At 33.4% G+C, this 25,263-nt stretch overlaps 1 pseudogene; it reads left to right on the top strand.

Moving 5' to 3' along the window:
• The first annotated feature begins 218 nt into the window (after window positions 1–218).
• The window catches only part of LOC100925247, a 72,741-nt pseudogene continuing 47,696 nt past the window's right edge, over window positions 219–25,263 (top strand).

Below are 25,263 nucleotides of genomic sequence, written 5' to 3'. Positions count from 1 at the left end.
GTGTGTATGTGTTTGTGTATGTGCAAGTTATGTGTACGACATGTGGGAGGGATAGAAACAAAATGCAGAAAAAAAGTAGGGACTCAATTGAGCTCTCCCAAAGTCCCCTCCAAACAACAAGAAAATAATGTTTCAAAATGAATTCTAAAGTGGCAGTATCCACAAAAAGATGGAGCAAACAATTTTCCAGTTTAAAAAAATGAAGTGAGCAGGAAAGAATGGGTACACCGGGTGGAGCAGAGTTCAGTTTAGTATATTTCTCTGACAAGAACACATCAGTCCTTGATGGAAATCGAATTGGCAGTAGCAACTTCTGGAGCTCTCAAACCACTGACAGTAAGAAGAACAGAGGGTCAGAAAATTGTTCAGAAGAAGATTACAGAGGATCTTTTGCTGGCATGGCTGCATTGCCTATACATGGATTTAAAGTGATGTTCTGGACTACAGACCAAGAGTAAAGAGAAGTGTTATTATACCAGAGCTTGAGGCTTCAAAAGAGTGGAGACCTTAGTCACAGTACAAGGAAAGAAAAAGTGTTTATAGCCTCTTGCAGGTCACAGTATAAACTAAGAGAACAGTAAACACATCACTTCTTAGATCATACTACCTTTGAAGGACTGAAAAGATATAGATCCCCTAGCACTAGCTCTGAAAACAGCTTCACCAAAAAAACAAATCAAATCAAAAAACCTCAGACCAGAAACTGAAGCTCCGAACAATATTCCTTCTATTCCAGGAGTAGAGCCCAATTTAACATAAAATTAAAAGTCAAAAAATAGTCTAGAAAAATTAACAAATAAACAAACAAACAACAACAACAACAAAACCCTAACCGTAGAAAATTACTGTCGTGAAAGGGAAGATAAAAATACAAAATGAGTAGAAGTCAACAGTCAAAACTGCTATATCCAAAGCCTAAAATAAAACCTACTCTAACAACAAAGAAAAGAAAGAAAGAAAGTCCTGGTAGAGCTAAAAGGAAAAAAAAGTTTTTTTTTGTTTGTTTTTTGTTTTTGCTGAGGCACTTGGGGTTAAGTGACTTGCCCAGCATCACATAGCTAGTGTGACATAGTTAAGTGTCTGAGGTCAGATTTGAACTCGGGTCCTCCTGACTTCAGGGATGGTACTCTATCCACTGCACTAACTAGCTGCCCCTAAAAATATTAAAAAAAGAAATGGGAATAATGCAAGAAAATCATTAAAAAAGAGTTAACAACTTGGTTAAGGAGACACAAAAAATACTGAAGGAAAAATACCTTAAAAAACAGCCTGGGCCAAGTAGTAAAAATCTACTGCAGAGAACACCTTTAAAAGTGTAATTGACCCCATGGAAAAGGAGGTACAAATGCTACCTAAAGAAAATAATTCCTTAAAAATTAGAATTATGTAATTGGAAGCTAATGATTCTATAAGAAAGAATAAAACACCTTCCTTCTTTTTTATTTTATATTTTGATTATTTTAATTGCAAGCCATTCATATTGTTATTTTTTCATCTTGTAACCACACCTTTACTGTCTGAAATAGAAATTTTTCTTTGACTAATAATAGCTGCTGTCAAGAATGGCATATCTATTCTGTGTCCCAATTGACTGTGATACTTTGAACAATTCACCTTACCCCTCTGTGATGATTTCTTCAGCCATGAAATGTGAGATCTGAATTATATAAACTCAGTATTGAGCATAATACCATAGGAAAAGCACTGGTTCTGATTTCTAATCCCTTCTCTGACATTTATTAATTGTGTGATCAGTCTTTAATTTCTTCATTTTTAGAATGAGGAGATTGGATTAGATAGCTATGGTTGTCTTTTGCATCCTTAGTCTAAAATTTCCTATCTAATGTTATAACAACTAATAAAATCTATGTTAGTCTTTTAAAAAATATCTATTAATTATTGTCTCTGCTCTATAGATGCCACCTGCTTCTGCCTAGGACCCTTCTGACATTTTCCTAGAGTCTCTATACATAGACTCTCCCCAAAATGAAAATTTTCAATTTACTGGATAACAGATCTATTCTTACATATGATATAAGACAAGGGGGGGGAACTAAATAACTGAGCAAGAACCACCCCTCTAAACAAAACACTTAATTCTTTTATAAATTAACAATAAGTCCTATTGAGTGGATAAAGTGAATACAAACTGACAAGAGTCTGGCATACTCTGGGCATCAGACTTAAGATAATCCCCATCTTTCTCTTAGTATTACATAATACCTTAAAATAATTTCATCCAAGATCTGGCCTCCTCCCCTTCCCCAGATATACCTTGCCCCTTCAGAAACCTAATTTTATCTTTATGGCTGATATTGATTCTGGTATATCCTTGTCCACTCTTTGCTTGTCCTCATCCTGGATTAAATCTAAGTACTATATTTTCCATGTGCCTATAATAAAAAAAAATCTATTTTTTTTTTGGTAATTGATATTGACTAACTTGTTTCTGTAGATATTTTTAGACCCAAATGGCAGCTACAGTAGACTGAAATGGGGATGAAAAATGAGAAGTAGGATTCAAATCCAGATTTCCTGATTCAAAGCATAATGCCCCTTTTTGCTTTCCTATCATTGTACCATGTAAGAAGACCAAACTTTTTTGCTCAAGGTCATTCCATGAATAGAGTATTCAAATGGAAATTACCCAAAAATCCAAGTTATAGGTGCAATGTGTCCAACATTTTAGCCTAGACTGTCTCCTATTTACTACTTTTAAATTATTACCAGGAAAATTAAACAGTGTTTTTTTTTTTCTTCCCACTGGTCCTAAAATTTCAAACCTAACGGGTCTTGGACTGACTTAATTCTATTTAGTTGCATGGAGTATGTTTGATTTGGTTGCAAACTAACCAAAAATTGATTCATCTAGATGTACTCTGTATATCAATTAGCTATTTAATTCATGTCAGCATCTGGAAATTTCATTTAAAGGCAAATTTCCTCCTTTTTTCCACAAATGGAAGAGTTGTTGACATTTGGACCAGGATAACCTCCATTGAGGCTAAATGAAACTTAAAAGTGTCTGAGAGGAATTTTTCAGAACTAACCAGCTAAGGAACAAAATTGAGAGAATGGTGATATTCATTAGCAGAAAAGCAGATTTTCTGAAAGGACTGTTCTTGTTGGCACTGACTGCTTCTTGAGATTTAGTGAAAGCTCAGGTTATAAAAGTCAAAGTATATATAACCAGGGAATCCAATAAAGGAAAACAACCTGAGGAAATGATATTTAAGAATACAAGGATATCTAAAAGCATGCCACAGGGAGGGTATGAACAGCAGCTGATCTTAGGAAAAATGGTGAAATTTGTCTTTGTATAACATTTCTTCTTTAAACAACAGACCATCCATTTTACTACAAATTTACAAGCACATTGATATAAACATATGCATATATATAATAACACATTTATTATTTTCCAGTTGTAATTGATTCTTCATGACCTCATTTGGGGTTTTCTTGGCAAAGATATTGAAGTGATTTGGCATTTCTTTCTCCAGCTCATTTTATAGAAAAAGAAACTGAGTTAAATGATTTACCTAGGGTCACACAGCTTGCATCTGAGCCCAGATTTGAACTCAGGTTTTTCTGACTCCAAACTCTAGTACTCTCTCTACTGCACTTAGCTGCATATGTGTGGGTATACATATGTGTGTGTGTGTGTGTGTGTGTGTTTACTTTAAAAATACAAGGTAGCTTATGAGGAGTCACTAGCTGCTGTGAAAATCATGGAAAGTCTTCATGAAAATAGTGTATGGTATGTGTGTGTATGTGTGTGTGTATGTGAAAGACAGATAAACAATTAGAAATGGACACACACATACACTATTCACTCAGACATACCATTGTAGATGCCTATTCTTACCTTCATAGCTCATGAGGGCTTTTCATCAGTTGTTCTTTCCTTAGCAAAGATATCAAAATGGTACAGGGAATAGAGTCTTGAACTTGTAGTCTGGAAGCCATGAGTATGAATCATTTCTTGACTATTTACTACTATATGATTCTGGGCAAATCACACAATTTTGATCTGCTTCAATTTCCTCATCTATAAAATGAGGATAATAATACTACCTACTTTATGGTATTATTATATGCATCATATGAAATATTTGTATTTTTTTTTTGCTAACCTTGCAGCATTATATAAATTCTAGTGGCTATTGTTATTATTAGCAAAGCCATTTATTTAAGATAGCATCATAAAAAACACTTGCCATCAAGTAACCCTGAATTCTCCCCCTCCAAAATAATAATAACAATAATAAACAATGCCTAAGGGTTAAGTGTACAATGATACTAAGGTGAACACATAGGATCCATGAGTGTCAAAGAATAATTCCAAATGCTAGCAAGCATAATCTGCATTTCTTAAGAGCTCTGTTCTCCTGATGCTGAGTGAAATGAGCAGGACCAGGAGATCATTATATACTTCAACAACAATGCTATATGATGACCAGTTCTGATGGACCTGGCCATCCTCAGCAATGAGATCAACCAAATCATTTCCAATGGAGCAGTAATGAACTGAACCAGCTACGCCCAGAGAGAACTCTGGGAGATGACTAAAAACCATTACATTGAATTCCCAATCCCTATATTTATGCCCACCTGCATTTTTGATTTCCTTCACAAGCTAATTGTACAATATTTCAGAGTCTGATTCTTTTTGTACAGCAAAATAACGTTTTGGTCATGTATACTTATTGTGTATCTAATTTATATTTTAATGTACTTAATATCTACTGGTCATCCTGCCATCTGGGGGAGGGGGTGGGGGGTAAGAGGTGAAAAATTGGAACAAGAGGTTTGGCAATTGTTAATGCTGTAAAGTTACCCATACATATAACCTGTAAATAAAAGGCTATTAAATTTAAAAAAAAAAAAAGAGCTCTGTTCTCACTTCATGAAGTCATACTTCTAGAAGCTGATTTACATCTGACTCTACTTATTCATTTCAGTTCTTGGATATGACAAGATTCTGATCCTTGTGGCCTGATCTAGTAGCTCCAAAGACATGGTCTATAGAGAGGAGGGAGGAGGTAGCAGAGTCAATTTAAACAAAAAGCACTTCTTGGGGCAGAATGTTACTGATAATATATAATAAGATTAATGCTTTTGTTCAAATAGAAGATGTTTCCTGCATTATGTCAATAGCCTTAGCTCAGTGCTCAATATTCTCCTTAGTTGATTAAAAAATTATTCATACAATGGTTGTGAAATTATAGGAACATTCTTTGCCATCTAATTTGTGCTTTGAGATTTTGCATTTTATTATTTGTGCATATTTATATTTCCTCCATTCCACACTGTTCCCAATCAAATGCAAACTTATTGAGGGCAGGAACTGGTTTTTTTTTTTTTTTTTGGTCTCTGTATATCTAGTACTATGAAGATTATCTGGCATAGAGTGGGTGCTTAATAAATGTGTTAACTAAATGAATCAACTATATCAAAGCCTAGGAGGAAATAATTTAAATTGGAAGTATGTATGTATTTGTGTGTGTGTGTGTGTGTGTGTGTGTGTGTGTGCATGTGTATGGTGGGAAGGAGAGGGAAGTTGAAATCTCTCAAATCCCCCTCAATAGTTAGGTGACTTACTTTATATGTGAAGTTAATACCATGTTGATTCATTTGCCCCTCCCCAAGAGTCAATATCTGATATCCATCACAACTATAATATGGCTAAATAAATTTACAAACATTCCTATCCTAGGAACAACAAGGAGGAAAAGAAAATTCTCCAGTTCCTAGTCATTTCTCTATCTCCTTTAGGTTTTATAAACAACACATTCATATAGAATTAAAAAAGCATCCTGACAGAAAAGTACTTTCTTCTGTGTATAGCCATTCACTCAGGGTTAATTATTATTGCCCTTGTAGAAGAATTTGATTCAAAATGTTCTTGTGAGTGCCTTGGACACAGTTGGTAGAATCAGAGACTAAGTTGAAAATAAGAAAACTGAAAAAGGGTGGAAGTCAACATTTGAAACCAGTCACATAAACACTCATTCATGCAGAGGTAAGAACTGCATCAGTCATGATTTCTTTCCTCTCAGTACCTACCTAGAAGAGCAGTTGTCCCCTAGAACTTTCCACACCCACTCTCTCAGCATGCTGGTAAACATTCACAGAAGTTTCTGAATAAACCATTTATCTCTTCCCTTCCAGCTGTCATCTGTCTACACCCCCCAAGGACTTCAGAAGCAACAGTAACCAGAGATTATATTTCTATTGTTTTTCAGGGCACCTGGCATGTATAATTCTGCTGAAGGGGAAGAAACCTTTGCTTTCCTGGACCGTTGTTCTCAATTTTTTTCTTTCTTTTACAAGATGAAACATATAGGCGTTGGGGATAGAGGTACAATAATGATGATAGTAATAAAGTAATTAAGTGATATTTATTACTTTAAGGCTTGCAAAGCACATTACACACATCATTTCATTTGATCTTTACAAAAACTGTTAGCTGTTAGGTATTGAGTTAGCTGTAGGTATTATCCCTCTCTTTACAGATTAAAAACCTGGTTCTCAGAGAGGCTTTGTGATTTGCCTAAACTTGCAGAGACAGTATCTGAATGAGTATTGGAACTTAGTTCTTTCTTACTTCAAGTGTAGTACCATATGCACTGTTATTCTCCCTTTGAATTCTAACTTGATACATGGGAGACTCTTCTATTGAGGAATTGAGGAAAATTAACAGTATATAAAGATTCAGCCATTTTTTCAGGGTCTGAGGTCACTCATACATGTGAGAAAGGGAAGTAAACTGGTTCAAAAGGTTTAATCACTCATCTATGCCTATATGTTAAAATCCTCACCTTGCAGGATCTAAGACCTTCTATAATCTGATCCTACCCATTTCTACCGCATTAGACTAATATGTTTCAAAAGTTCCTCCTACAAAGTCTACATTTACTCTTCCTGCAGTTTTGAGGATCAAATGGAGGGTTATAAAAGCAATCATCTTTCAGTTTGAAGGACTACTCAAAGCAATGATTTGATAGAAAATAAAGAGATTAATTTCCTAACATGAGTGAGAAAAAATGAAGACAGAAATTATGGGAAGATTTTCGTTCTTTTGTGAATGTGTGTCTTTTGTTTTTGTTTGTTTTGCAAGGCAATTGGGGTTAAATGACTTGCCCAAGGACATACAGCTAAGTAGGATTAGGCCTCTGAGGCCATATTTGAACTTAAGTCCTTCCGACTCCAGGACCTAAGCTGGAATGCTCTATCCAATTAGCCATCTACCTTCCCTAAAGTTTTCCTTCTTGATTCCTATTATAACTTTTATCTTAAAAAGAATCCTTGTTTGCTATCCTGAATGAATTGAATCATAGAACTGAGAAGTCATCCCTTTCTCTCAACTAAGATATTACAAATACTTATGCCTTTGTATTACTGTTGATTACAAGGTTAACAAAGTATATAATGTTGAATCATTCAATGAGAGAGTGACTGAAATTTTATTATTTAAAAATAGGCTGATGAAAATGCATATAAACTAAGTGGCAGATTAATGATTGAACTATAAGTGAATATGTTCCTAACTCTGGACCTATTAAACCTGATAGGTTTCTACTTCTACTTCCTAACTCAAATCCTTTATTACAAAAATATTTGTATGTCTTCATGTGTTTCATGTCTTTTCTTACCTCATTCTGTTAGCAGTAATCATAGTTCCTTTTATATTACTTTTACTATTTAACCCTTATTATTTACTATTCTTACTATTACTATTAAACCTAATTATAGTTTTATAATAAAATAATATGATACATCAAATAGAATTGCATCTCTGACATACATTTTAGCTATGTGATTTTGGGAAAGTTATTCCAGATTATTCCCCAAGATTATATGTTATAGAGCAAAATCTAATAGCATTTAAACTACATTAGTAAAATGTTTCCTTACTGGGAGTTTCCAGTGAAATCAGAGACCTAAAAAGTTTTGTGTGTTGTTGGTTTTTTTTTTTTGTCATTAAAATTCTAGATTCTTTGAGTTCAGGGGACATTTAGGGGGTGTATTTCCTGTATTATATTTGGTGTCTCTCATAGAATTGATATAGAATAGATACTCAGTAGTAATTAATTAAAATGGTCAGAATTAAAATAGACTACTCATCTTTAACAAGTAAAGGTGAACAACCATGCTATCATGGACAAACAATGAATTAAACAACAAATTTTATTAACTACTTAATATGTACAAATTACTGTGCCAAGTGCTGGGGATACAAATAGAAAAGCAAGACAGTCCCTTCTCTCAAGCATCTCGTAAGTGACATATACATGAAGTTTTACCTGTAAACCAAATGGGAAGGCACAGTAATCCTCTGGGTTCAGCAGCAAATTTTCTTCAATGTAATTTCTAATGATAAAACCATATGGGTTTTTTTGTTTTGTTTTGTTTTGTTTTTTAATGTGGAATTATTTAACAGTGCCAAGGACTTTGGTGTCAAGAAATTTCTTTTCCTACTCTTCAATAGAAAAGGCTTCAATAAGTCTATAAAAGTAGAGACTGCAACACCTGCAGATTAAATTTTCTGTTCATATATCCACAGGAGCTGAGTGGACTAGCTTAGAGCCTTGGAGAACACTGTTCTTGGGTTCAGTTGCTTGAAATTGGCTGTGGTGGTAGTAATGGCATAAGTGCTGCTGGATCCTTTTCCAAAAGGTTGATCTGTCTCAAAGATGGCTGCAATAGTCTGGGAATAGGGCTGGTGGTCTTATGTAATTATATTACAGTCTTATACACAGGTGCCTGTGCTGAATCCATCTGGATTTAAGGGGAAGAGGTATATGACCTGCCTGGACATATGCCACTGACATGACTTTCATCTCATGATGCCTTTCTATTCCAGCCAAGTTGCAAGTCACACTGATGGAAGTTGGTTGGCAGATAGCAACATCATTTTAAGTCATCAGATGAAAGGAGTTGATATTACATTCAGATTAAGTCATAGTTGAAAAAGATTTTTTTTTTTCAGAAAAATGGCGAGGGGCTTAGAATCTTTGCCTTCCTCTTTCACATGCCTTCATTTCTTCACTATGACCAATTACTCACCAATTTTTTGACTTGTTTTTTTTCTGACTGAATTATCTTGGGAGGAAGCAGGAGAATCCAGTTTTCACTTGTGACTTTTCATTGACTATACCACCAAGGGTACTGGTTAAATGCAGGCAGACTCATGGTCAGATCCCAAACTGGAAATATGCTACATTTCAAATCCAAATGTGTTGACACAAATTTCCTCTGCCCAATCTTGGCTCAAGATTCAATGAATGCAATGGATTATATTCTAATAGAGACTTAATTTATGGGTTTTTTATTTTATTTTTCCTCCAATTATATGTAAACACAATTTTAACATTTGACTTTTTTAAAATTTTGAATTTTAAATTCTCTCTTATTCATGCCCTTTCTTCTTTCCCCAATGAGAAGCAAACAATTTCACACAATTATACATTTACAGTCAAGCAAAAACAAATCCACATTAGTCATGTTGGGAAAGAAAATCCCTAACCATGGCCCCAAAAATATAGTAGAAAAATTTATGCTTCTATCTGCATTCAGACTCTATCAGTTCTGTCTCTGGAGATGGATAGCATTTTTTCATTATACATCCTTTGGAATAATCTTTGATAATTGTGTTGTTGAGAATAGCTAAATTATTCACAGATGATCATTCCACAATACTGTCATTACTGTGTACAATATTGTCCTGGTTCTGCTTATTTCATTTTGTATCAGTTCTTTTTTTTTTTTTTTTTTTTTAATTTAATAGCCTTTTATTTACAGGATATATACATGGGTAACTTTACAGCATTAACAATTGCCAAACCTCTTGTTCCAATTTTTCACCTCTTACCCCCCCACCCCCTCCCCTAAATGGCAGGATGACCAGTAGATGTTAAATATATTAAAATATAACTTAGATACACAATAAGTATACATGACCCAAAAATTATTTTGCTGTACAAAAAGAATCAGACTCTGAATTATTGTACAATTAGCTTGTGAAGGAAATCAAAAATGCAGGTGTGCATAAATATAGGGATTGGGAATTCAATGTAATGGTTTTTAGTCATCTCCCAGAGTTCTTTTTCTGGGCATAGCTAGTTCAGTTCATTACTGCTCCATTAGAAATGATTTGGTTGATCTCGTTGCTGAGGATGGCCTGATCCATCAGAACTGGTCATCATCTAGTATTGTTGTTGAAGTATATAATGATCTCCTGGTCCTGCTCATTTCACTCAGCATCAGTTCGTGTAAGTCTCTCCAGGCCTTTCTGAAATCATCCTGTTGGTCATTTCTTACAGAACAGTAATATTCCATAATTTTCATATACCACAATTTATTCAGCCATTCTCCAACTGATGGACATCCATTCAGTTTCCAGTTTCTAGCCACTACAAAAAGGGCTGCCACAAACATTCGTGCACATACAGGTCCCTTTCCCTTCTTTATAATCTCTTTGGGATATAATCCCAGTAGTAACACTGCTGGATCAAAGGGTATGCACAGTTTGATAACTTTTTGAGCATAGTTCCAAACTACTCTCAAAATGGTTGGATTCGTTCACAACTCCACCAACAATGAATCAATGTCCCAGTTTTTCCCACATCCCTCTCAACAATCATCATTATTTTTCCTGTCATCTTAGCCAATCTGCAGGTGTGTGGTGGTATCTTAGAGTTGTCTTAATTTGCATTTCTCTGATTAATAATGACTTGGAGCATCTTTTCATATGACTAGAAATAGTTTCAATTTCTTCATCTGAGAATTGTCTGTTCATATCCTTTGACCATTTTTCAATTGGAGAATGGTTTGATTTTTTATAAATTAGAGTTAATTCTCTATATATTTTGGAAATGAGGCCTTTATCAGAACCTTTGACTGTAAAAATATTTTCCCAGTTTATTGCTTCCTTCTAATCTTGTCTGCATTAGTTTTGTTTGTACAAAACTTTTCAGTTTGGTATAATCAAAATTTTCTATTTTGTGATCAGTAATGATCTCTAGTTCTGCTTTGGTCATAAAGACCTTCCCTTCCACAGGTCTGGAGATGTAAACTATCCTATGTTCCTCTAATTTATTAATGATTTCTATTCTTTATGCCTAGGTCATGAACCCATTTTGACCTTATCTTGGTGTACGAGTTAAGTATGGATCAATGCCTAGTTTCTGCCATATTAGTTTCCAATTTTCAGCAATTTTTATCAAACAGTAAGTTCTTATCCAAGCTGGGATCTTTGGGTTTTCAAAGACTAGGTTGCTATTTGTTGACTGTTTTATCCTTGAACTTACTCTATTCCACTGATCAACTAATCTATTCCTTAGCCAATACAAATAGTTTTGGTAACTGCTGCTCTATAATATAATTTTAGATCTGGTACAGCTAAGCCACCATCATTTGATTTTTTTTTCATTAATTCCTTGAAATTCTTGACCTTTTGTTTTTCCATATGAACTTTTTGTTATTTTTCTAGGTCATTAAAATAGTTTTTGGGAGTCTGATTGGTATGAGTGCTAAATAAATAGATTAGTTTAGGTAATATTGTCATCTTTATTATATTTGCTCGCCCTATCCAAGAGCATTTAATATTTTTCCAATTGGTTAGATCAGACTTAATTTGTGTGAAAAGTGGTCTGTAATTTTGCTCATAAAGTTTCTGATTTTCCCTTGGCAGATAGATTCCTAAATATTTTATATTATCAGTAGTTACTTTAAATGGAATTTCTCTTTGTAACTCTGACTGTTGGATTTTGTTAGTGATATATAAGAATGCTGATGACTTATGTGAGTTTATTTTATAACCAGCAACTTTGCTAAAGTTGTGGATTATTTCTAATAACTTTTTAGCAGAATCTCTGGGGTTCTCTAAGTATACCATCATGTCATCGTCAAAGAGTGATAATTTGGCTTCCTCATTGCCTATTCTTATTCCTTTAATCTCTTTCTCAGCTCTTATTGCTATAGCTATGCGTTTCTAATACAATGATTAAATGTAACGGTGATAGTGGGCAACCTTGTTTCACTCAGATCTTTTGGGAATGGTTGCAGTGTTTGTCTCATTACATATGATGCTTATGATGGTTTTAAATAGATGCTGCTGATTATTTTAGGAAAGTCCATTTATTCCTATACTCTCAAGTGTTTTTAATAGGAATGGAGTTTGGATTTTATCAAATGCTTTTTCTGCATCTATTGAGATGATCATATGGTTTTGTATGTTGGTTATTAACATGGCCAATTATATTGATAGTTTTCCTAATATTGAACCAGTCCTGCATTCCTGGTATAAATCCTACTTGATCATGTGTATTATCTTGGAGATGATTTTTCTGAGTCTTTTTGCTAATATCTTATTTAAGTTTTGCATCAATATTCATTAGGGAGATTGGTCTTAAATTTTCTTTCTCTGTTTTCAGCCTACCTGGTTTGGTATCAGTACCATGTCTGTGTCATAGAAGGAATTTGGTAGACTCTTCTTCCCTATTTTATCAAATAATTTATATAGCATTGGGGCCAATTGTTCTTTAAATGTTTGGAAAATTCAATGTAAATTCCATCTGGTCCTGGGATTTTTCTTAGGGAGTTGTTTTAATTGCCTTTTCTATTTCTTTTCTGAAATGGGGACTATTCAAAATTTACTTCCTCCTCTTGTAATCTGGGAAGTCTATATTTTGGGTGAGTCATCCATTTCACTTAGGTTATCAAATTGTATTGGCATAAAGTTGAGCAAATAACTCTATTATTTCTCTAATTTCCTCTTCTGGTGGAAAGTTCTCCTTTTCATTTTTAAGACTACTAATTTCTTTTCCTCCCTCCTTTTCTAATCAGATTTACCAAAGGCTATTATTTTTTTGGCTTTTTTCATAGAACCAACTCTTAGTTTTATTAATTAGTTCTAATGGATTTTTTTACTTTCAATATTTTTAATTTCTCGCTTTTAATTTTAGGATTTTCAATTTAGTATTTGATTAGGTGTTTAATTTGGTCTTTTTTGTTTTTTTTAGTTGCAAGCAAATTATTAATCTATTTCTTTCTCTGTTTATTCAAGTAGCTTGGCAATGGATAAGTAATGTCCTCTTATTCTCTTTGGCTTGCATGGCCACAGTGTTTTGTGTATGGTTCTCATGCATGTGTCTATTTATGGCTTTTGAGTGAAATTATTAATTGTATGCTATAATTTGCTGTATCTTTCACAATGCATTCTTTGAAGATTAGAGATTGTTTTAGTTTCAATTACTTTTTGGTTATTTCTAACTTTTCTGATGAATTGGTAGTGTTTTTGTATTGCTTTGATCTTGTAGAAAGCATTTATATTTTTGTTTTCTTGTTTTAATTTTAGGTCTTTATGTCTAATATATGTTACATTTTTGAATATGGTTCATGAAGTGCTGGTTGAATTTGAAGTATAGTTTTCTATCTTTCAGATTTTCTCAAATACTCTTATACATACTATATGTTTTGCGCTAATATTCTGTTGTACTTCTATTTCTTTCAATATTTGTTTTGTGAGTTTGGATTTAGTCTAATTTGAGAGTTTGCAAGTTGCTTGAGATTCTCTACTATTTACGTTTTTTGTATTATTTTGCATGTTTTGAAACCAATCTTTAATCTTTCTCTTTGGATTTGGAAGTCTGAGTTTGCTCTACTTTGGTGGCATTTATTTTATATTGATTTGCTTTCTTGTTTTAGTATTTACCACTTTTAGATTGTAGTTTCTTCTTATTCTTTTAATTTCATTTTAACATTTGTATTGTCTTGAGATAAGGATGGCTACTCTTTTTTGACTTTCTTTCTCTGAAGTATTTTCTTTCATCTTTTTATCTTCTTTACTTATATTTTTCTTCCTCTGCTTTAAAGTGGTGTTTTCTTGTACTTAACATAATAGGTTCTGACTTTTGATCAGTCTGCTATTTGCCTCCTTTCTTATGTAGGAGTTTCATCTATTCACATTTGGCTTTTTAGAATACTAAATCTGTTTTCCTGCATCTATAACCTGATTGTCTTTACTTATTCTTGTTTCTGCACTGCTTTTCTTTTTAGGCTTTGAGTGTACGCCTTCTTTATCAATGATACTTATTCTCTTTTAATTCTGCTGCCGGCCTTTTGAGTGTCTTTCCTTCCTTCTTATCTCTTTTCTATTTCTTTCTCTCGTTTTTGGAGCAAGGATGTTTCTTCTAAAACAGAATTTGTTTTCAATGTTATTTTTCTCTTTGAGCAATGTAGTGTGTTGTGATTCCAAGTTGTTTGCGCATCGTTTAGAAGTTTCTTCAGATAGTGGTAAGTATTCTTGAGCCTCTTTGTGGGATTTGTGGTTTCCTCTTTTATCCCTCCTTTCACCTAGTATTCTGCCATCAGTCCCTTTTCCTGGGTCTACTTCCCTTGGGTTTTTATGTGTATATGCAGTGCTATCAAATTTTACATGTATGTTTTTGCTTATCCAACGAATCATTTGCAAGGTGTTTTTACTTGTTGTGCATCCATCTTCTTTGAAGTTTCTATTCTTGGGATCTTTTTTAGATTCTGGTTTAGTTCTTCAGAACTAAAGTGGAGATTATGTTGTTTCATTAAATGTCGCATCTTCTTCTCCTGGATAGAATTCAAGTCTCAGCTTAGCTGGTGTTCTATTCTTAGGTGCATCCCTAAGTTCTTGTGCCTTCGGAATATCATATTCAGGCCACTTCTTTCCTTTTAATGTTACGAGGTGATGATTTCTTGAGTGATTCCTTATTTGGCACCTCGTATTTAAATTGTTTTGGCTTTGTAAGAATTTTTCCTTAATTCTGATGTTTGGAAGGATTTTGCACATATTTCTTGGGTGTTTATGTTTAGTTGTTTCTTGTGAAGGTGTTCTGATGAATTTCTTTCAATGCCTTATTTTACCTTCTGATTCTATTAATTTGGGCAGTTCTTTTTGATGATTTATCTTGTAAAAGTGGAGATTCTAGGCTTTTTTAGTATATGTTTTCAGAAGTCATAATTGATTATTCTCCTAATTCTATTTTCCAAGTCTATCATTTAGTAGATATTCATGTTTTTATTTGTCATTTTATGGTTTGTTGATGATTCTTGCTATTCAATGCATCATTAGTTTCATGTTGCTTCAGTTCTAATATTTTAAAGATTTATTATTTTCTTCATTAGTCTTTTTAGAGTTTTCTTCTAGTGATATGATTCAATTGAGTTTATAAGGTGTATTAGTTTTTAGGTCTGTGGAATTTTTTTCCATTTCCTGAATTTTTTTTTTAGTGATTATTTCTTTTCAAGTTCACTAGATCCTACTTTCTAGTGAGATTGCTTGTATTTTTCCAATTCCGAAATTGCTTATGTTCCTGGATTTTTATTTTATCTTCAGCCAATTTCACTTCCTGAGAATTTTTTAACTTCTTCATTCTGTATATTCAAGGAAGCTTAGTTGCTTGCTCCTTGTAGCTTCTCTTTTATTCCCATTTTCTTCTAACTCTCTTTGAGACTCTTATATTGGTCTCTTCTTGAGAAGCATTATGTCATAAAGAATCATTGTCTTGATAGTCATTTTTGCTGTTTGAAGTCTCTTGCAGGTTTCTGACTTCTCTTTTTCTGCATAGAAGCAGTCAATACTTCTTTTATGCTTTATTCATGTTTTAAAAGTTTAGAGTGAGAGTCTCTAGGCAAAGGTGTGTTTCTCAGCTATTTGCTCTGCCATTGACAGTGAAGATTTAAGCGATTTCTGCTCAAGTAAATGTTCAGTAGAGAGTTTTCCTTCACCAATAGTAGTGATTTAGCATGTCATGCTATCCAAAGGGTTAGTAGGTTCTAGTGGATTCAATCGTTGCCCTAGGACTAGAGCTACTAATGGTGAAAATGTGTCACTGTCCTCCAGGCTCGAGCCTATTCTTTTGGAGTACGTTAGTAGTGTTTGCAGTCTAGGTGCAAGCAACGCCCTGGTATATGCCCCAGTGTTCTGACCCATATTCACAAATTGGCTCTCTGGAAATTGTCTCTTATTTATAGAGCTTCTGAAGCCAGGATTCCCCACTGCAGATTGGCTAACCCGGTAGTCCTTTTTTCTTGCAGGATCACAATCTGCCCCAAGTTGAAGAAGCCCTTATGCGGTTGGGGCTGGCATGCTGAGTATCTTGCTATTCACCCTCGGTTAATGGGACTCTCCTCAGAACCCTAATTTCTCTCCCTGTATCTTGGTATCTCTCCCTGAGCCCCTGACCAACTTTGTTGGATGACTAGTAGTTTTCTTGACGATGAGTTATTCTTTTCTTATCTTTACAATTGTAGCATCAAGACTATTTTTGAGAAGCTCATTAATATTGATAAAGGGGTAAGAAAGCTTAGAGTCTGTTGTCTCTCCCATCCTTGGCTCCATCCCTTATGTATCAGTTCTTGTAAGCCCACTTCAGCTATTTCTGCAAGCAACATTTCTAATAGCATAATAGTATTCCATCACAATTATATATAACAATTTTATTCATGCTAATTCCCAACTTTGATGGACTTCCTCATTATATTTCCACAATCTTTGTTCCACTTGAGTATTAAAGAGTTACTATAATAGTTTTGTCATCAGATCCATCCCTCTCCCAAATTTTCTTTTCAGGATATTCATTCTGAAGTAATGGTATTCACTTTTGTCATAAAGCTTGGTTTTATACCTCTTTGGACATAATTCCAAATTGCTCTACTGAATGATTGAATCTTTAACTTTAACAAAAATGCATTACTGTTACAATTTTCCCACATCCATTCCAATATTTGTCTTTTTTCTTTTCTGTCACATTAGCCAGTTTGATAGGTGTGGAGTGATAGCTCAGTTATTTTAATTAGCATCCTTTAATAAATGGTGATTTAAAGAATTTTTCCATGTGATTATAGATAGTTTTAATTACTTTCCCTGAAAATTACTTACTCATATCTTTTGTCCATGTATCAATCAAGGAATAGCTCTTAATTTTATATGATTTATTTTGTTCTCCATATTTCTAGCAATAAGTTCTTTACTGGAGAAACTTGTCATTTTTTTTACAATTATGATTACTTTCTGTTTCCCTCCATCCTCTTCCCCCCATCCCAGGTTATCCTATTTTTTTTTTCTTGTTCCTTTAGTTCTATCATCCTCAAAAATATTTTGCTTCTATCTTTTGCCTTAGGAATTCTAAGTAACATTTTCCATTTAGGATTGTAAATAGCCCAACCTTATTAGACCCTTATGATTTCTCTTTCCTACTTATCTTTTTTTGTGTTTCTCTTGAGTTTTATATTTGAATGTTAAGATTTAACTTCAGTTATAGTTTTTTCATCAGGAATATTTAAAATTCTTCTATTTCACTGATTATTCATTTTCCCTCAAAGAATTTTACTCAGTTTTGTTGGATAGATCATTCTTGGTTGCAATCTGACCTCTTTTGCCTTAAAAAATATCATATTCCAAGCCCTCTAATACCTTAATGTAAAAACTGCTATATCTTGTATTATTCATATTGTGGCTTCATGCTACTATATGTCTTTCTAGATACTTAGCATATTTTCTCTATACCCTAGAAGTCCTGGAATTTGGCTATATCATTCCTGGGAACTTTCATATCCCTTTCAGGAGGGTTTCTTTTGCTTTCTATTTTATTCTCCAGCTCTAGTATCATGATAGTTTTCCTTGATAATCTTTTGAAATATGATGTCTAGACTTGTTTTTGATCATCGCTTTCAGAGTCCAATAATTCTAAAATTATTTCTCCTTTATTTTCCAATCAGATGTTTTTCTAATGAAATGTTTCACATTTTCTTCTATTCTTTTCATTCTTTAAATTTTGTTTTTTTTCTTTATGTTTTATAAAATCATTAGCTTGCAATTGACTAATTCTAATTTTTAAGGAATTATTTTCTTCAGAGAATTTTTATATCTCCTTTTCTATTTGATCAGTTAAACTTTTTCTTTTCTTAGTTTTAATGAGAGGTGGAATCAAGATGACGGAGAGCAGACAAGACTTTCTGTGACCTCCTCTGACCTTCTCTCAAACTAACAGCAGATTAATTCTCTAAACTGGTTATGAAGTCCAAGAATCCATAAATATTAGGAATACAATGCATTCCCAGAAGAAGATACCTTGGAAGAACTACAGAACAGGTTTGTTTCAAACGGGTAGAGAGACAGTCTGCTGAGGCAAGATAGCAGTGGGGAGAACCCAGGGTAAAGGACTGGGGCAGGAATCAGAGCTGTCAGAGTCCAAGCACCTGAGAATCTTCTGTGAGCTTCTTAGGCAACTCTGTCCTGGTTGCAAGCAGGTATGAGCAGATTTGCTATAAAAGGCAAATTGTAAACCACTGAGCCCCCCAGAAAAACACCAAACCTAGTTATCATTATGCAATACTGGAAATCAATAATCAGAATTGCCCCAGAGAAAATTAAAGCAGCTAAATCTCCTTTGCATTGAACAGACCTCAAGCCATTAAAAAATTAATTAAAAAATACTCTCAACATAGCTTTTATGGAGAGAGAGAGAGAGAGAGAGAGAAGAATGGACCTCAAATCCTTAGGTTTCTAAAGGCAAAGCAACTCCAGGTGAAGCCCCAAAGGGAGACATGAGCTGGTCCCCATTTCACAAGGCTTATTGGAAGATTGTACAAAGAATCTTAAAAAAGCATTAGAAAAAAATGGGGAAGTGAAATAAGATCATTGCAAAAAGAAATGGAAAAAGCATATAATGCTCTACAAAAGAGATATGAAAAAGATACCAGTTCAATGAAAAAGAAAATTGGTGAAATGGAAAAAGAATGCAATGAACAAAAAATTCAATTAACCAATTATAAAAGGAATTTTAAAAAGTAACTGAAGAAAATATGTTAAAAATTAGAATTGAACAAATGGAAGTGAATGACTCAATAAGACTTCAAGAATCAGTCAAACAAAAAAAAAGAAAAAAAATAGAAGACAATATGAAATATCAGAAAAAACAACTAACCTGGAAAATAAATCTAGGAGAGACAATCTAAGGATTATTGGACTTCCTGAAAACCATGATGAAAAAAAGAACCTAGGCATCATCTAACAAAAAATCATAAAAGAAAATAGCCCTGATATTTTAGAATCAGAAGATAAAATAGCCATCAAAAGAATTCACAGATCACCTCCTGAAAGAGACCCCAAAATTAAATCCCCAAGGAATATCATTACTAAATTTCAAAAATATCACACCAAGAAAAAGACATTGCAAGCATCCAGAAAGAAACAATTTAAATATCCAGGAGCCACAGTAAGGATTACCCAGAACCTAGCAGCTTCAATCTGAAAGGATCAAAGGGCCTAGAATCTGATATTCTGAAAGGCATTGGATTACAGCCAAGAATAAGCTATCCTGCTAAAATGAGCATTATTTTTCAGGGAAGAAGATGGACATTCAATGATGTACATGAATTTCATCTATTTCTAATGTTCAGTTTACCAGAACTGAACAAAAAATTTGATCTTCAAATACAGAACTCAAGAGAAGCATAAAAAGGTAAAAGGAAAGAACTCTTAAAAACTATATTTCTGTTATGAGAAATATATTCTGTTAGCAAATACAGGTATAATTTGATTTTATTAGGATAATATGAAAAAGAAACTAGAGGGGAAAGGGGGATCTTACTGGAAAAAGAGGGAAAAGGAGGTAAAATAAGGGAAATTATATCTCAAGAAGAGGCAAAAAAAACCTTATTATAATTGGGGGGAAAAGGAAGGGGATGAGCATTGTGTGGATCTTAATATCATCAGATTTTGCTCTAAGAGAGAATATCAGACATATTTGTTTTCACAAAGAAATTTGTTTTACCTTAAAGAAAGTGGGAGGGGAAGGGGGAAAAGAAAGGGAAAGACTAATAGAAGGAAATACAGAAGTATTAAGGGAAAGATGTAAAAAAGAGGGAGGGGCTGTAAAGGGAGAAGACTGTTTGAGGAAGATGGTCATCAAAACCAAAAATACTGGGGAGACAGGAAGGGAGAAAGGAAAGATAAAGGCATAACTTAGGGTAAATAAGATGGCAGGAAATACCAAATTAGTTATTTTAACTGTGAATGGGATGAACTCTCTCATAAATGGAAGTGGATAGCAGACTGGATTAAAAGCCAATGTTGTTTACAAGAAATGCATTTAAAGCATAGTGATACATAGAGAGTAAAGGCAAAATTCTGGAGCAGAATTTATTATGTTTTAAGTGAAGTAAAAAAAAAAGCAGAGATAACAATTCTGATCTCAGATCAAGTAAAAGCAAAGATAGATCTAATTTAGGGAGATAATAAAGGAAATATATTTTACTAATGGGTACCATAGATAATGAAGCAATATCAATACTAAACATATATGCACCAACTGGCATAGCATCCAAATTCCTAGAGAACAAGTTAAGGAAGATGCAAGAAGAAATAGACAGCAAAACTATACTAGTAGGGGATCTCAACTTTGCTCTCTCAGAACTATATAATCAAACCACAAAATAAATAGGAAAGAATTTAAGGAGGTAAACAAAATGTTAGAAAAATTAGGTATGATGGATCTTTGGAGAAAATTGAATGGAAAAACAAAGGAGTTTACTTTTTTTTCTCAAGGATTCATGGAACTCGTACAAAAGCTGACCATATGTTAGAACATATAAAGTTCAAAATCAAATGTAGAAAGGCAGAAATTGTAAATGCATTTTTTTTAGATCATGATGTAATAAAAATCACATGCAATATAAGATCAGGAAAAAAATAAACTAAAAGTTAATTGGAAATTAAATAATCTAATCTTAAAGAATGAATGGATGAAACCACAAATCATACACACAATTAATAATTTCATCTAAGAGAATGGCAAAATTGAGACATCATACCAAAATTTGTGTGATATAGTCAAAGTGGTTATAATGAGAAATATTTGCTTGTATAAAATAGGAAAATAGGGGAAAAAATAGGAAAAGAGAAGATCAATGAATTAGGCTTACAACTAAAAAATCTATAAAAAAGAACAAATTAAAAATCCTCAATTAAATACCAAATTTGAAATTCTGAAAATAAAAAGGGAGATTAATAAAACTGAAAATAAGAAAATTATTGAATTAATAAATAAAACTAAGAGTTGATTTTATAAACAAAATAAATAAACTTTTAGTAAACAACTGAAAGAGCCCTAAGAAATTGTTTATTCCTAATAAAGTAAAGAAGGGGCAAAATAACAAGACCAAATCTCCAGCAGTAACTATTCTGGAAAAGAATCCAGCACATATATTTTCCCAACATTTCTGAGTTTCCCTATCCTGACTTTGTGTATATTATTAATATGGCCCAAACTCTTTTTGTAAACAAAAGTATGGTAGCCTAACCATAGGCTTTATTTAAACAAAGCCTCAGCCAATGACTAACATCACAATCTGACAAAAGATTTTTTTTGAAGGAGCTGAATCTATATGCCAAGAGAAATGCAGCTCTAATAATTTTCTCCTTTTATTTAGGCTAATTTTTCATCATTGGCAAATAATAGGCTTTTATTTTAATTTTTACATTTTGTTTCTCTTTAGCTAAAATTTAATGAAATTAGGGGTAGGAGGAGAAAAGGAGGGAAAATCCATCAAACATCAAGGATAGCTTTGATTTGGGGCCACTGTCTTAATGCTGCCCTGACAATTTCTTCATCTGCCTTCTGAAAAAAATCTATCACTCACATTATCCATTCATGGCTTTTTCCCCCCACCTATCTCCCTGAGCTAACAAAAAAAGGATAAAAATATCAGCAGGATCCTTCATGCAACAATTATCTCTATCTGAGACAGGTTTCTTCTGGAAATTGTCTTGGTAGGCCTATACCTGATAGTCACACAATCACTGCTGGTGAATCATTAGAGATCAAAGCATGGCACCACAGCAGGGCTGTTGGCACCCCCAAAAGAAATTGGTTTCTCCTTTCCTTTTTCTTTCATCAGCAGAAACCTTTAATCAGGACTAATGTGACACAGTTCAATCACATCTGAGCTAACAAAGTCTCCCCATATCAACATCAAATTGAAAGAGGGCTTTGATTGTGTTGCTTATTAGTTCAGCTGCTCCCAGCCTCAGAACCCATGAGTTAGTTAACTAAATGACAGTTGCCAATTTATTAAGGCAAATATAAACCTACACAGATAGATACACACAGGTTGTTTTCAATATCTTTTGTAAACAAAATATCAAAAAGTAATGCTGCCAGAATTTGGATCAAATCTGTTTGTTTTTTTTCTTAAAGTCTCAATTTTCTATTTGCTATTAATATTTACTATTCCTATTATTTCCTTTTCTCTCATTCTCTCAACAAATATCACACATGTTCACTGTTTATTCAATGCAAAGCACCATGTTAGACATTATAGAAAGGACTACACCTTTAATTTACTTGATTCAGAAACTCTTGATCCAAGTTAGCACTTTTTTGCAACTTTATCTTTCTTTTTTTCTTTTTATTAATATTATTATAGCTTTTTTTATTGACAGAACATATGCATGGGTAATTTTTCAACATTACCCTTGCAAACACTTCTGTTCCAACTTTTTCCTTCCTTCCCTCCACCCCCCTCCCCTAGATGGCAGGCAGTCTCGTACATGTTAAACATATTAAAGTATAGCTTAAATACAATATATATTTACATATTTATAAAGTTCTCTTGTGCAACAAGAGAAATTGAATTTAGAAAGGTAAAAATAATCTGGGAAGAAAAAATGTAAGCAGCCCACATTCATTTCCCAGTGTTCTTTCGCTGCATATAGCTGGTTCTGTTCATCACTGATCAATTGGAACTGAATTGGATCCTCTCACTGCTGAAGATAGACACTTCCATCAGAATTGTTCCTCATGTAGTATTGTTGTTGATGTGTATAATGATCTCCTAGTTCTGCTCATTTCACTCAGCATCAGTTCATGTAAGTCTCTCCAAGCCTCTCTGTATTCATCCTGCTGGTCATTTCTTACAGAACAATAATATTCCATAACATTCATATACCATAATTTACTTACCTTTCTCCAATTGATGGGCATCTATTCAATTTTCAGTTTTTAACCACTATGAAAAGGGCTGCCACAAACATTTTTTTGGCAACTTTTGAAAGAAAGTTACCTATATGGAGCACTGGTGATATCTGTGGATGGAGTGATGTGCTCAGTCAGAACTAGTATGTGTTAGAAGTAGAATTAGGTTTTGAAACCAGGTCTTCCTAACTTCCTAATTCTAGTTTCTATGTTATGTTGCCACTGAATAAAAATATTTTCCCCAACAGGAAGGAAATCAGGAAAGTAGGTTGGCAAGAAGGAAGGAAGGAAGGATGAAGGAATAAAGGAGGAAGAAAGGAAGACTAGAAAGAGAAGGAAAAAAAGGAGAGGAGTAAAAATAACTGTTTTCAGGGTTCTTACATTCTGTTAGAGGATAAAACATGTAAATAATTGAATAAAGAGTGGCATTTCTGCAAATTAAGACAACTCGGAGATACCATTATACACCTTTCAGATTGGCTAATATCACAGAAAAAAATAATGATAAATGTTGAAGGGTATGTGGGAAAAACTGGAATATTAATACCTGGTTGATGGAGTTGTGGACTGATCCAACCATTCTGGAAAGCAATTTGAAACTATGACCAAAGGGCTATAAAACTGTACGTATCTTTTGTTCCAGCAGTGTCTGTATTGGGCCTGTATCCCAAAGAAATCACAAAAAAGTGAAGAGGACCCACATGTGCAAAAATGTTGGCAGCCCTTTTTGTAGTGGCAGGGAACTAGAAACTGAGTGGATGCCCAGCAGTTGGAGAATGATTGAATATATTATGTATGTGAATATTATGAAATATTATTATTCTATGAGAAACCATTAGCAGGATGATTTCAGAAAGGCCTGAATAAACTTGCATGAACTGATGCTAAATAAGATGAGTAGAACCAAAAGAACATTATACACAGCAACAACAACAACATTATGTGATGATCAATTCTGATGAGCATGGCACTTTTCAACAATGACTTGATTCAGGCCAATTCAAATAGACTTGTGATGGAGAGAGCCATCTGCATTAAGTAAGAGAGCTTTGGGGACTGAATTGGATCACAACTAAGTATTTTCACCTTTTTTGTTGTTTGCTTTTTGTTTTCTTTCTCATTTTTTCCCTTTTTGATCTGATTTTTCTTGTGCAGCATGATAATTGTGGAAATATGCATAGAACAATTGCATATGTTTAACATAAATGGATTATTTGCCCTCTAGAGGAAGGGATATGGAAAGGGAAGAGGAAAAAAGCAGAACCCAAGATTGTGCAAAGTTGAATGATGAAAACTATCTTTGCATATATTTCAAAAATAAAAATATATTATTAAAAAAAGAAAATAAGTTTGTTATACCCAGGAGAGAGACATGAAGAAAAGGGTGTACCTTTTAAATAAATACATGTATATTGTATTTGTCAAAGGAAAAATTCTAGGTCAAATATAGTCATCATCATCATGTCTCCAATTGTAACATTTTCTGATTACAAATACCTTCTATTACATAAATTATTTTCATTCAATCAAAAATCCTTGAACTCTTGGCAGAGCAAAAATTATCATTCTCTTTTTACATGGTTATAGATTGTTAGCTCTAGAAAACTCTACAAATCTCTGCCTTCCTAATTTTACATTTTAGAAGGCTCTATCCTTCATCGCTTTTATACTCTTTTTACTTTTTATACTCTCTCTAATGGTAATCTCCTGCATTTTTTATCATCTCTAGAAAGCTAATTCTTCCTCTCAAATGTATATATCTAACTTTAAACTCTGCTCTCATTTTATCATTGTACTGTTAAACCTTTCCATTTGTATATTCCTTTAAGTATAACATGCTATGTACAAAATGGAATTTAAATTACATTTTCCACACAAATCATTCATTATTTTTATGAGTAATAACATCATCATTACAATCAGCCAAGTTTATTATTTTGAAGACATCTGATTCCTCTCTCTCTTGACCTTTATAACCAACCAGTTGCCAAGTCTAACTTAGCATCCTTCCACAACATCTTTTACTTCTTCATCTCACAAGGCTCTCTTCACAGAATTCAAAAAAGATCTTAAAAGAAAGTTAAAAGATAAATGGGGAAACATATTTGAAAATGAATATACAGAAATTGTATGAAGAAAATCACTCTTTAAAAATTAGTTTTAGCAACATAGAAAAAGAAAATTCCATGAAAATCAGAATTTGTGAAATGGAAAAAAAAATTCCAATGAACAAAAGACCTCATTT

Source organism: Sarcophilus harrisii, chromosome 1 (assembly GCF_902635505.1).
Source record: "Sarcophilus harrisii chromosome 1, mSarHar1.11, whole genome shotgun sequence".
Lineage (NCBI taxonomy): Eukaryota > Metazoa > Chordata > Mammalia > Dasyuromorphia > Dasyuridae > Sarcophilus > Sarcophilus harrisii.
Note: the sequence above shows the minus strand (reverse complement) of the source record. Positions and strands in the feature narration are given on the sequence as shown.